This window comes from Schistocerca nitens, chromosome 3 (assembly GCF_023898315.1).
Source record: "Schistocerca nitens isolate TAMUIC-IGC-003100 chromosome 3, iqSchNite1.1, whole genome shotgun sequence".
NCBI lineage: Eukaryota > Metazoa > Arthropoda > Insecta > Orthoptera > Acrididae > Schistocerca > Schistocerca nitens.
In genome coordinates, this window is record NC_064616.1 from 750,895,621 (window position 1) to 750,908,234 (window position 12,614).

Genomic DNA, 12,614 nt, shown 5'->3' on the forward strand with positions numbered 1-12,614 from the left:
CATGATATATTGATACCATTGTTTGAAAATAGCTTTCTGCATGATTATTAAAGCTGAACCAAAGCAAAATGAAGCCTTTATAACAAAACCTGATAAAGATAATGCTGTAATTGTTGCCAGTACAAATGATACGTTCCTAAAACTTTAAATTTTTTTCAGGAAGTTAACATTTCTGAATTGAAGGAGAACCCCACTTCCACTTTACAAAAAGAAATCAGGTGTGTTATAGGGGATGCCAAACATCTGTTAAAGCCTTTTCATAAGAAACAGTTGATTAACCAGAATCCACAGTGGAGGTCCAAACTGTCAGATTTTGAACAGTATTGGCAGTGACTACCATGAGTAAGCTAAGCTTTTCATGGTAAGAGTAAAAAGTCATATATCTTCCAAAATAATTGTTCAGTAGCAAATAGATTCTGGTGAATAAAATTAAAAATCTGGATGTAAGCAAGAGATAAAATTAATATCATTCAACATTACTAATTTGCACACTAAAGTACCATTTCAAACAACTATAGAAGTCATGGAGAAAAACATAAGTACTTTTATAAAAGATAAAACGGATGAACAAATTACAGGCCTTATACAGTTACTAAAAGTGGTAGTTAAATACAGTTATTTGTAATTCAGTAGAAAACTGTTTCAACAACCTGATGTGCTTGTGTGGGTAATCTGTTATAGAGTCCTCTAGCAGACAGTTTTATAAATTGACAAGCAGAGACATTTTTCAGAGATATTACTCTTCTACAGAATTAGGCACTCATTCCTACAATAGGTACATGGATAATATTTTTATTATATACAATGAAACTAATGAAGACGTAAATGAACTCTGAAATATTTAATAATCTTCATGAGAAAATTAGTTTCACTTGTGAGTTATGAAATGAGAAACTAGAGCTAGATTATTTGGATCTAAATTGGCCATAGTAAAATAATTTTTGATGTCTTCTGTAAGACAATGAATACTGATCAGATTGTGCCTTCAGATTCAACACATCCTCCATTCCATAAGACAGCTTTTGTTCATTCAGCTATCCATCATGTTTTAGTCACACCTTTATCACCTAAAGGAAGAAATTAATTTAAATGAACCAGTGGCTTTTAACAAGGGCAATGAATCCTCATTAGTGGAAGTAATTTGCAGATAGAAATCCAACAAAATAATCACTAATCTATGTAACTGTCTGAATAGTGATAATGGTAAAAGAAAATGTACTTCAGTGTGCCACTCATGTAATATATAATATAAGATACAGTGTTTGTTATTTTCTCCACAAATAAGAGTTGACAAAAAAATTTAATCCAAAATTTAAAAACTGAAAATGAACGTTTACATTGCTTAGGAGTTTACAAAGTTGCTTGCAGTATGTGCCCATTGTTTTATATCGAACAAACTGGTGGGGCTTTTAACATAAGAATGAGGAATGCTTGCTAGGCAACAAGGGTATCAATGTTCATGATTCTACTTTTGTGGAGCATTTATTAATGTTGGGACATAATCCTAAGGAAGCAAATGAAATGATCATTCCTCATAGAGGGAAAAAAGGGTATAAACTTGATGTCTTTGAGAAACTTGAGATTTTTAGAATACGGTCAGTAATGGTGACCTTACGTTAAAGAAACAACTATAGTTAAGAAACAGCAGCTTTTTTTAATGCCTTTAAACCACTGCTTGCAACTATATGTTATCTTGGTTCATGTTTCCATTCACTTGAACTTCAGAAATGTTGTTCCCTTTGTGGGTTTTGTACTTCCATACTGACAACATACCAGATGCCACTGTATACCACATTCTGTTTTGCAGATTTTATTAAAGTATAATTCCTCCCCCATTTTTTGCATATTGTGACATCTTGATAAAATTCTGATACACTGTGTTCTCTAGTCACAGCACATATCCGTAATTAACCATTTTATGCTACATATTGTCATAGTCATTTTTATAAAACTTATTTTATTTCTTTACATTTTTCATACAAACATTGTTTTATTCTACAAACAATTTATTGTCTTTGAAACATCTACATATCTATCATACTGATGTATTACTGAAACAGTTGCATATTTCATATGGTTGAGTGTTTACCACTCTGCTTGCACCCTGTAAGTGACGTGTTATACACTATGTTTACCTGGCATTGTAACCACTTGCCACACTTTCAGTTCAGTGTGTGCTCATTAAACAAGTACCTAATGTAACCTACATCCTTCTGAATCTGATTAGTGTATTCATCTCTTGGCCTCCCTCTACGATTTTAACCCTCCACTCTGCCCTCCAATACTAAATTTGTGATCCCTTCATGCCTCAGAACATGTCCTACCAACCAGTCACTTCTTCTTGTCAAGTTGTGCCACAAACTCCTCTTCTCCCCAATTCTCTTCAATACCTCCTCATTAGTTATGTGATCTACCCATCTAATCTTCAGCATTCTTCTGTAGCACCACATTTCGAAAGCTTCTACTCTCTTCTTGTCCAAACTATTTATCGTCCATGTTTCACTTCCATACATGGCTACACTCCATACAAATACTTCCAGAATCCACTTCCTGACACTTAAATCTATACTCAATGTTAACAAATTTCTCTTCTTCAGAAACGCTTTCCTTGCAATTGCAAGTCTACATTTTATATCCTCTCTACTACGACCATCATCAGTTATTTTGCTCCACAAATAGCAAAACTCCTGTACTACTTTAAGTGCCTCATTTCCTAATCTAATTCCCTCAGCATCACCCGACTTAATTCGACTACATTCCATTATCCTTGTTTTGCTTTGGTTGATGTTCATCTTATATCCTCATTTTCCGACACTGTCCATTCTGTTCAACTGCTCTTCCAAGTCCTTTGCTGTCTCTGACAGAATTACAATATCATCGGCGAACCTCAAAGTTTTTATTTCCTCTCCGTGGATTTTAATACCTACTCCAAATTTTTCTTTTGTTTCCTTTACTGCTTGCTCAATATACTGCTTGAATAATATCAGGGAGAGGCTACAATACTATCTCACTCCCTTCCCAACCACTGCTTCCCTTTCATGCCCCTCTACTCTTATAACTGCCATCTGGTTTCTGTACAAATTGTAAATAGCCTTTCGCTCCCTGTATTTTACCCCTGCCACCTTTAGAATTTGAAAGAGAGTATTCCAGTCAACACTGTCAAAAGCTTTCTCTAAGTCTACAAATGCTAGAAACGTAGGTTTGCCTTTCCTTAATCTTTCTTCTAAGATAAGTTGTAAGGTCAGTATTGCCTCATGTGTTCCAACATTTCTAAGGAATCCAAACTGATCTTCCCCAAGGTCAGCTTCTACCAGTTTTTCCATTTGTCTATAAAGAATTCGAATTAGTATTTTGCAGCTGTGACTTATTAAACTGATAGTTTGGTAATTTTCACATCTTTCAACACCGGCTTTCTTTGGGATTGGAACTATTATATTCTTCTTGAGTCTGAGGCTATTTTGCCTGTCTCATACATCTTGGTCACCAGATGGTAGAGTTTTGTCAGGACTGGCTCTCCCAAGGCCGTCAGTAGTTCTCATGGAATTTTGTCTACTTCCAGGGCCTTCTTTCAACTCAGGTCTTTCAGTGCTCTGACAAACTTTTGATGCAGTATCGTATCTCCCATTTCATCATCATCTACATTCTCTTCCATTTCCATAATACTGTCCTCAAGTACATGGCCCCTGTGTAGACCCTCTATATACTCCTTCCACCTTTCTGCTTTCCCTTCTTTGCTTAGAACTGGGTTTCCATCTGAGCTCTTGATATTCATACAAGTTGTTCTCTTTTCTCCAAAGGTCTCTTTAATTTTCCTGTAGGCAGTATCTATCTTACGCCTAGTGGGATAAGCCTCTACATCCCTACATTTGTCCTCTAGCCATCCCTGCTTAGCCATTTTGCACTTCCTGTTGATCTAATTTTTTAGACATTTGTATTCCTTTTTGCCTGCTTCATTTACTGCATTTTTATATTTTCTCCTTTCATCAATTAAATTCAATATTTCTTCTGTTACCCAAGGATTTCTACTAGCCCTCGTCTTTTTACCTACTTGATCCTCTGCTGCCTTCACTACTTCATCCCTCAGAGTTACCCATTCTTCTTCTACTGTATTTCTTTCCCCCATTTCTGTCAATTGTTCCCTTATGCTCTCCCTGAAACTCTGTACAACCTCTGGTTTAGTCAGCTTATCCAGGTCCCATCTGCTTAAATTCCGACCTTTTTGCAGTTTCTTTAGTTTTAATCTACAGCTCATAACCAATAGATTGTGGTCAGAGTCCACATCTGCCCCTGGAAATGTCTTAAAATTTAATACCTGGTTCCTAAATCTCTGTCTTACCATTATATAATCTATCTGAAACCTTCTAGTATCTCCAGGATTCTTCCATGTATACAACCTTCTTTCATGATTCTTGAACCAAGTGTTAGCTATGATTAGTTATGCTCTGTGCAAAATTCTACCAGACGGCTCCTCTTTCATTTCTTACCACCAGTCCATATTCACCTACTATGCTTCCTTCTCTCCCTTTTCCTACTCTCGAATTCAAGTCACCCATGACTATTAAATATTCATCTCCCTTCACTACCTCAATAATTTGTTTTATCTCATCATACATTTCATCCATTTCTTCATCATCTGCAGAGCTAGTTGGCATATAAACTTGTACTACTGTAGTAAGTGTGGTCTTCATGTCTATCTTAGCCACAATAATGCATTCACTATGCTGTTTGTAGTAGCTTACCCGCACTCCTATTTTTTTATTCATTATTAAACCTACTCCTGCATTACCCCTATTTGATTTTGTATTTATAACCCTGTATTCACCTGACCAAAAGTCTTGTTCCTCCTGTGACCGAACTTCTCTAATCCCCACTATATCTAACTTTAATCTATCCATTTCCCTTTTTAAATTTCCTAACCTACCTGCCTGATTAAGGGATCTGACATTCCACACTCTGATCCGTAGATTGCCAGTTTTCTTTCTCCTTATAACGATGTCCTCTTGAGTAATCCCCACCCGGAGATCCGAATGGGGGACTATTTTACCCAAGAGGATGACATCAACTACTGAAAAGGCTGCTGCCCCTCTTCAGGAACCACATGTTTGTCTAGCCTCTCAACAGAAACCCCTCTGTTGTGGTTGCACCTACGGTACGGCCATCTGTATTGCTGAGGCACACAATAATATATAATGCATCATTAACGCTAAGCATTTCTCCAGAAAGAGTGACATACATCATTGTTAAGCCCCTCTATAAGAAAGGTGATGGGAGAGATGTCAGTAATTACCAACCTGTATCACTACTGACAACATTTTCCACAATTTTTGAGAAGGCGATGTATTCTAGATTAATGTGACAACTGAGCAACAGTAATATCCTAAGCATATCACAGTTTGTATTTCAGAAGAGTTGCTCTACTGAGAATGCCATTTGCCTGTTTATTCATTACATTTTACAAGCTTTACAAAACAAAACAGCATCATTTGTTATTTTCTATGACCTATTTAAGTTATTTGACTGTTTGAATCACAATATTCTCTTAGATAAACTGAGGTTTATGGGGTTGATGGTATAGCCAACAGATGGATGGTCTCATGTCCAATCAAAGAATGCAGAAATGGTTACTTAGAAATTCAATTAATGCAGCCAAAGGATATTATTCTGAGAGTGGAGAAATGCGTATGCAGCTCCCTAAGGCTCAATTTTAGGTCCACTATTGTGCATTATGTATGTGTGAATGGTCTTCCATCTAATATACAAAAACAGAATTAGTTATTCTCGGAGATGGCACTAGTATTGCAGTCAGTATACATGCAGAAACTGAATAAATGGTAAACAATGTTCTTAAAAGTATCACTGAGATGTTTTCTGTGAATGATCTCACCCAAAATTTTGAAAATACACAACACATTCAGTTCTGCATATCTAGAGGCACTACACCAAAGGTAAGTGTAACACATGGTGGAGAAATAATAAGCTCGTTTGATGTCATAATTCTTAGGTGTCCATATTGATGAGAATTTCAACTGGAAAAATCACGTTTTGGAGCTCCTAAAACAACTTAGTTCAGCCACATTTCCACTTAGCTTTTTGTAAATTTTGGGGAAAGACAAACCAGAAAGTTGAAATATTTAGCATATTTTCATTCATTAATGCCATTTGGAATACACTGAAGTGACAGGAGTCATGGGATACCTACTAATATCCTGTCGGACCTCGTTTTGTGTGGCATAGAGGAACAATTCAGTATGGCATGGACTCAAAAATTCATTGGAAGTCCCCTGCAAAAATATTGAGCCATGCGGTTTATATAGCTATCCATAACTGTGAAAGTGTTGCTGGAGCAGCATTTTGTGCAGAAAGTGACCTGTTGATTATATCTCACAAATGTTCAGTGGGATTCATGTCAGGCAGTCTGGGTGGCAAAATCATATACCTCACTGTCCAAATGGATATGTTCAGCATACATCCCCCATTGATTTCTGTGGTTACTTTGTGCAGTGTTGCTTGTCTGTTAGCACTGACAGATTTGTTGTTAAATGAAAGCCATCGACAATTATGTTGCCCATGATGAGAGGTAATGTCTGAAATTTGATATTCTCAGCACACTCTTGACACTGTGAGTTTCAAAACATTGAATTCCCTAATGATTTCTGAAATGTAATTTCCCATGCATCCAGCTCCAACTACCATTCTGCATTTAAAATCTGTTAATTTTCACTGTGTGGCCATAATCAAACCATAAATCTTTTCATGTGAATCACTTGTGTACAAATGACAGCTCTGCCAATGCACTGCCCCTTTATACCTTGTGTACATGATACTACTGCCATCTGTATACATGCATATTGCTATCCCATGGCATTTGTCAACTCAATGTAGTGTTCTGGGGTAACTAATGTTTAAGGAAGAAAGTCTTCATTGCTCAAAACCATGGTGTAAAAATAGCATGTGGTGCTCACACATGATCTGGTTGACATCTGCTCAAGAGCTAGGCATTTTGACTACAGCTTCACAGTATATTTTTAGTTCCTCATGGAATTTGTTGTGAATAATCCACTGCAGTTCAAAAGGACCAATGATGCACATAATTGCAATACCAGGAGAAAAAATGACATTCATTACAACACCACATTAAGGTTGTTCTTAGGACTAACAGATGTACACGATGCTGCAAGTAAAATTTTCATCACTTACCCAGTGGTGTAAAAGTCTGTATACAGCAAAGTAAAATTTGAAAACAAACTGAAAAAGTATCTCCTTGAGAATTCTTTCTCCTATGTGAAAGAACTTCTATTATTGTTATGTTTAACAAGTGGCAGGCAGCAATTTTGGAATTACTGACTCCTATCTGTTTTCTTTTTTTCTTTTTTTTTAGGTTGGTGTTGAGTGAACCATTTGTAAATAATATAAAATGACTCATTCCACATCATTACAATTGACCATGCTAATTATTGATGTAACATGAAACTAACTTACTAGCTCCAAATTTTGTCTCTGTGCTCAGTTCACTTAAATTTATAACCTCATGGTTTAGGTTCATACTATTTTTAACAGAGAAAGCTACAACATTATGTTTTACACTTGTTCTGTAGTAGCTAGTCACCATTCATTATCGAACAGTACAATTAATTTTAATTCTTCATGACTAAGGTAGGGTTCATTTTCCAAAAGCACCATACAGTTTAAGTTTTCATTTAATTTTCATTTCATTTCATTTATTATCATCGTTTGCATCATTTACATGATATAGGAATTGTCATAATACTGTCCAGAATACACACAGCAGAATATTACAAATTTCTATCAAACACATAAAATTAACATTATATAATATGTTGAAAATTAAAACATTGAATTAATGGGTTGTTCTTTTACATGCTCTTTTAACATGTACCATATGTGATGAATTTTTATATAATTAGTACATTTTGCAAAACACATATTACACATAATTTAGAGTTAATAGAGTATAAACACGACATAGAGCTGACAATGAGAACTACATGATATTGCCAATACAGCTATCAGTTAGTGATTTAAGGATTCAAAATATTCCTCTATGCTATAAAAACATTTATTTATCAGATACTTTTTTTAATCTGGCTTAAATTTTCTTCATCTTCTGTACGCCTGATGCAGAGTGGCAGAGCATTATAAAGCTTTATTCCATAGTGGCCCACATGTTTTTGAGTTTTTGTTTTTCTTGTTCTTTCTACATTCCGATTCTTACAGATGCATATATTGTAGTCATGAGGATCTGAATTTACATTTAAACTACTCAAGTGCATTCTTGTATGCAGTATGCTTTTTAATATGTACAAAGATGGTACTGTAAGTATGTTTAGCTGTGTGAACAAGGGCTTGCAGTGTGTTTGTGGAGAGCTGTGTGTAATAATTCTAATGGCCATTTTCTGTAATTTAAAAACCTCTCTCAAGTGCCATTTAGTTGCACCTCAGAATGTTATTCCATAGGATATAATAGAATCAAAATAAGCCATATACACTAATCTTGTACACTCTGCACTGCAAACTCTAGAAATTATTCTCAGTGCAAAACATGCTGAATTGAGTTCTTTGAATAAGTGTGTGACATGGTTTTTCCAGCTCAAGTGCTGATCAACGTACATGCCCAAAAATTTTGTAGATGAGACTTTCTCTATTTCATGGTCACTCAATGATAAATGGTGATCATCCTTCTCATTTACTTTGCCATACTGCGTATAATTTGTTTTATTTAAATTGAGTGTTAACTTATTAGTGTAAAACCACTGTTGCACACTCTTCAGAACTTTTTCATCTGTCATCACTTATAATTATGCTTGTATCATCTGCAAATAACATAATTTTTGATGATTTGTTGGGCCTTACAGTGTCATTGATGTAGATTAGGAATAATAGGGGGCCAAGAACACTACCCTGAGAGACACCTACTGCCTCTTTCTTAGCATCAGATACCCACCTTATTTTTTGCTTATTCTGAGATGATGTGAGTTCCACAACCTGAGTTCTATCTTGGAGATAGGATTCAAACTATTTCCTCCCAATTCCTTTGATGCCTATTGCCTCCAGTTTGTCAAGGAGAATTTGATGATCTACTGTATCGAAGGCCTTGGAAAGATCTAGTTGATTCCTACCACACATTTGTTATTGTCTAAATTTCTAATAATTTTTTCTGTGTAGGCCTGTATAGCTGTTTCTGAGCTGTGACTTGAACGAAAACCATGTTGATTACAATTTAGAAGATTGAAGGTGGCAAGGTAGCCAAGGTAGCTTATGAGTCTAATTTTCATCAGTTTTTCAAAAATGTTTGATAAAGATGGAAGGAGGGATATAGGTCTATAGTTTTCTAACTTATGTGTATCCCCATTTTTGAATAATGGTTTAACCTTAGAAATTTTCAGTCTTTGGGGGAACACACCTTCATTGAATGATAAATTGGCAATATGTACCAGTGTTTCCAAGATTTGTGAGGTGACTTTTTTTATTATTGTCACTGGAACTTCATCCAGTCCTGCAGACATTTTGGGTTTCATACTGTTAATTACTTTCAATATTTCATATTTATTAGTGGGACTAATTATCATGCTACTGACTACTTTTGGTGCTGTTGTTTTCTCTTCTTTGGTAAAGCTCTTGCTTAATTTATCAGGTACACTTAGAAAGTAGTTGTTAATGTAATTGGGCAAGACTTCCTTCTTTATTTCAATGTTATCACTAGATGTAAGTACAGTATCCTGGTCTTAAGAGCTTTTTCTTATTTCTCTTTTAACAATTTCCCATGTGGTCGGTCCTTGATTTATTGTCTGACTTCCTTGTCAGTCTATCATTACTTAATACTTTTGCTAGATTAATTACCATTCTATATACCTTTTTGTAGTTACTAACATTTTTTTTAAAATTAGGGTCAGTATTAGTTTTCATTTTGGAGTTTAGTCTTTTCATAATCTTGGAAGAGTTTTTAATGCCAGATGTGACCCAAGAATTTGTGTGTCTATGGCCAGATGAGTTGATTTTAACTAATCTTTTTGGAAAGCACATTTCAAAATTTGTCATGAAAAGAGAGGAGAAAACATTGGATGCAGCATCTGTATCAGTTTGTGGCAATACTTCTGCCCAAGATTGGTTAGGCAGTGTGATACTAAACTGGTTGCAGTTTTCAGGAGAGAAAATTCTCTTATACATATGATGTACTGTTTTTGTATGTATTGGAACTGTGAGCACTTTAATAATAAATGCATTATGATCAGATATTCCTAGGTCAATATTCAAAACTTCTGTATCTGGGCTTTCTATATTTGAAAATATATTATCTATAAGACTTTTTGAAGTGTTTGTTACCCTTGTAGGACTGTTTATATTAATATAGAGGTTGAAACAGTGTAGAATATTGAGCAATTTAATTTTAAATGAACTATCTACAAGCGTATTGACATTAAAGTCTCCACATACAATTATAGATGACTTCTCATCATGTAAGATGGCAGATGATACTGTATAGTCTGTAACTGTTTCTGGTACTATTGAAGCTGTTGTGGAGGATTCATTTGCTTCAGCTTCTTTTGTGGCAAGTGAAGAGTCTGCTGCTGGATCTGTTGCCAGTGAATTAGTTTCTTTCTTATGTTGGAGAATTTCAGTTGCTGTGATGGGTGGTGGTAGTGGTATGGTAAGGCAATTTTTGTCTTCAACAGCCAACACTGCATTAAGTATTTCTCGACTAATGAATGCTTTTCCAAGTTTATTTCTGTGTAGCCCATGCCTGGTAAAATGACTTCTTTCTGAAGATGGTACATTCACATATGTGGCATTCTGGAAGCTTCGGCGTATTTTTTCAAATTTTCTATTAGTAACTGTGAGTGCCTTGTTGACAAGATTTTTTCCATCAGATCCTTTGTGGTATACTTGCAATATAGAAGTTCACATTTGTAATTTTCTGTAGTGTGCTTCTTAGCACTCTTGTGGTGAGTTTAATCTCATCCAGTCAGTACTGAAGTGAGTTAACTTTGTACTTCAAAGACTGCAAATTAATGGACAAGAAAATTACAGATTTTGCCTGGGAGTTATCTGTTTGAGATAATTTACTTTGTTGTTCCTGATTTTTCTTAATATGCTGCACCGTATTATGCAGAGAATGGTTGTGGTCTGAGCTACTTCCTTCTTTTACTGGTTGTTTCACCACTTGGGGATTATGAGGGTGAAAAATGTACTTGGTATATGACAATTTCCTGTAAATTGTATTGTGTTACAAGGGAACCAGCTGTATGATACACTTTCCCCATTCCTCAGTTTCTTTCCAGGCTGGCTTCTTATGCTTTCATGTAATAATTTATCTGAATTATTTGTCTCTTACCACTGTGTTTGAGACAGAAGCCATGTCTTGTATAGCATCCTAGGGCTATTTTTCTCTTACCTCTATGACTGAGATTAAGATCATGTCTTCTTGAATGGCATTCCCTGTTCATTTTACCTTTGTGTAGTAGCACTACATTGCATACTTTCTATAGATTTTCTTCAGGTCAGCATTAAATTTTATAATTTCAGTACTGTCACAGGATCAGCCTGGGAATCATAACTTCTAAGAACATTGAGAACTATTACATTTATTTGATTTAAGATGGACAGAGTATTTTTGTATTTTTTAGGTATTCCACTGGAACAAACTATCTGCTGTTAAGTAGAAATGATAATTTCTGTGTGTGTGTGTGTGTGTGTGTGTGTGTGTGTGTGTGTGTGTGTGTGGGTGGGTGGGTGGGTGGGTGGGTGGGTGGGTGTGTGGGTGGGAGGGTTGGGGGGGGGGGGGGGAGTACTACTTTTTCATATTCCACAATTTAATTTCATTGAAATTATATTTTCCCTGTACAATTAACAAATGCGTTATGTACTCTGATTAAGTATTTGTCTTCTGCTGCAATTTCAATAATTTTTTTTTCCTGTCTGCATGATTAAAAACTTTCTTGTAATCTATCAACGCCATTTTTATACATTTCTAAAAGTATTTAAATTTGCCAACTAAAAGCTTTAGGTGAAAATGTCTGTCAGCATAAGCCCTTTGTTTTTTAATACAATTTTTTCTTCACTTGATGGGTTATCACATTGAGCTCAGACTTTAGTATTTACTATTCTGATAAACATTCATATCTAGTTGTAAGAAGACTTGTTCCTTTGTAATTTTTATAGTTTTTAAGAGTTGTTTTCCTGAAAAGCTTTATATCCACAGCTTTTTGTCAATCTGCTCACAGGCCTTCTTCTGCCCACATGTTATTTAGCACTCTGAAGGACCTCCAGTTTTAGGCTGCCATTAGTACATTTAAATTGTTCAGTATGAAGTATGTCTTCACCCATTGCTTCATTATTTTATTCCTCCCCAAATATATGTTGGTATAAGTACTTTAATGCTCTTTAGTTTTCTTGGTTAGACATCACTAGATTTGTTATTACCTGAGCACTGAGGTCTTTTCTCAAATCAAAATACTTAGGCTTTTGAAGCAATTTCTGTGTGTTTCAGAAGACTTTGTTCTTAAAATGATCTTAATTTCTTTTTTCCCAGTGTGGACACTCTTTTTGTTTCCTAAACATTTGAGCTGCCCCACACTGTCATTCCATGGTGCAGGTAC